This window comes from Hordeum vulgare, chromosome 3H, assembly GCF_904849725.1.
Source record: "Hordeum vulgare subsp. vulgare chromosome 3H, MorexV3_pseudomolecules_assembly, whole genome shotgun sequence".
Lineage (NCBI taxonomy): Eukaryota > Viridiplantae > Streptophyta > Magnoliopsida > Poales > Poaceae > Hordeum > Hordeum vulgare.
This window is the reverse complement of record NC_058520.1, coordinates 170,793,787-170,796,332: the sequence shown is the minus strand read 5'-3', so window position 1 is coordinate 170,796,332 and position 2,546 is coordinate 170,793,787.

Here is a 2,546-nt window from a genome sequence, read left to right as displayed (position 1 = left end):
GCATGAATATGCTATTTTATATCTTTTTTGAGACTAATCTATTAACTCAGTGCCAAGTGCGACTTTCTGTTTTTTTCACCTTTTTCACAGGAGAATATTAAACGGAGTCCAAACAGAATAAAACTTGCGGAATGATTTTTTCCATAACAGAAGATACACATGGGACTTGAGAACAAATGCAAAGTACTCCGGGGGAGGTCACAAGCCCCCTAGGCGAGGCCTGGGGGGCGCCTAGCAGGCTTGTGGGGCACCCGTGGATCCTTTGCCCTACTTCTTCCACCTATAAATTCTCTAAAAATCCAAAACTGCTAGAGAGAGCCACGAAAATACTTTTCCGCCGCCGCAAGCTCCTGTCTCCGCAAGATCCCATCTGGAGCACGTTCTGGTGCCCTGCCGGAGGGGGGATTCGGACACGGAGGGCTTCTTCATTAACAGCATTGCCTCTCCGATGATGCGTGACTCGTGAGTAGTTCACCACAGACCTTTGGGTCCATAGCTAATAGCTAGATGGCTTCTTCTCTCTCTTGGATCTTCAATACAAAGTTCTCCATGATCTTCATGGAGATCCATCCGATGTAATCTTCTTTTGCGGTGTGTTTGTCGTGATCTGATGAATTGTGGATCTATGATCAGATTATCTATGAATATTATTTGAGTCTCCTCTGATCTCTTATATGCATGATTTCGTATCCTTGTAATTATCTTCGAGTTGTGGGTTTCGTTTGGCCAACTTGATCTATAATTCTTGCAATGGGAGAAGTGCTTGGTTTTGGGTTCATACCGTGCGGTGTTCTCACCTAGTGACAGAAGGGGTAGCGAGGCATGTATCGTGTTGTTGCCATCAAGGGTAAAAAGATGGGGTTTATATCTATTGCATGAATTTATCCCTCTACATCATGTCATCTTGCTTAAGGCGTTACTCTGTTTGTTATGAACTCAATACACTAGATGCATGCTGGATAGCGGTCGATGTGTGGGGTAATAGTAGTAGATGCAAATAGTATCAGTATACTTGTCTCGGACGTGATGCCTATATGTATGATCATTGCCTTAGATATCATCATGACTTTGCACAGTTCTATCAATTGCTCGACAGTAATTCGTTCACCCACCGTAATAATTTCTATCATGAGAGACGCCTCTAGTGAACACTATGGCCCCAGGGTCTACTTCACATCAGACTTTCAGGTCTACACTTTTACTTTGTTGCACTTTCCACCTTCAGATCTAACCTTGCAATTAATCGTGAAGGGATTGACAACCCCTTTATAGCGTTGGGTGCAAGTTTGTTTGTTTTTGCGCAGGTACATTGGTGACTTGTCTTGATACTCCTACTGGATTGATACCTTGGTTCTCAAACTAAGGGAAATACTTACTGCTACTGTGCTGCATCACCCTTTCCTCTTCAAGGGAAAAACCAACGCAAGCTCAAGAAGTAGCAAGAAGAATTTTTGGAGCCGTTGCCGGGGAGTATCAATTCAAGAATAGTCTCCCTTGAACGTGTCAATTTCTGGCGCTGGGGACTATTCTAAGTGAAGCTTATCCAAGTAACTATCGCAAACTCATCTCTTGCATTTACTTTTTTTGCCTTTTGCCTCTCATTTTCCTCTCCCCCACTTCTGAAAAACAAAAATTTACAAAAATATTTGCGTTTTTCATTCACCCTTTTCTTTCGCTTGCTTTCTGTTCGCTTGTGTGCTTGTCTGCTTGCTGAAGTCACCATGACTGAAAACACCAAATTGTGTGACTTCTCGAATACTAATAATAATGATTTTATTAGTACTCCGATTTCTCCAGCCACTAGTGCAGAATCATATGAAATCAATGCTTCTTTGCTTAATATTGTTATGAAAGAGCAATTTTCAGGCCTTCCTAGTGAAGATGCAGTATCCCATCTTAATACCTTCATTGATTTATGCGATATGCAATATTAGAAAGATGTGGATAATGATGTGATTAAGTTGAAGCTATTTCCGTTCTCATTACGAGATCGAGCAAAAACTTGGTTTTCATCTTTACCCAAAAGTAGCATTGATTCTTGGAACAAGTGTAAAGATGCTTATATATCCAAGTATTTTCCATTGGCTAAGATTATCTCTCTCTGTAATGATATCATGAATTTTAAGCAACTAGATCATGAACATGTTGCACAATCTTGGGAGAGAATGAAATTGATGATTAGAAATTGTCCCGCTCATGGCTTGAGACTTTGGATGATTATACGAATCTTCTATGCTGGTTTGAATTTTGCTTCTAGAAATATCTTGGATTCCACCTCCGGTGGAACTTTCATGGAAATCACATTAGGAGAATCCACAAAACTCCTAGACAATATCATGACAAACTATTCTCAATGGCACACTGAAAGGTCACCGACTAGTAAAAAAGTGTATGATATAGAAGAAATTAACTCTTTGAGTGCTAAGATGGATGAGTTAATGAAATTGTTTGCTAGTAAAGGTGCTCCTCTAGATCCAAACGATATGCCTTTGTCTTCCTTGATTGGGAATAGCAATGAGATCTTGGATGTTAATTTTGTTGGTAGG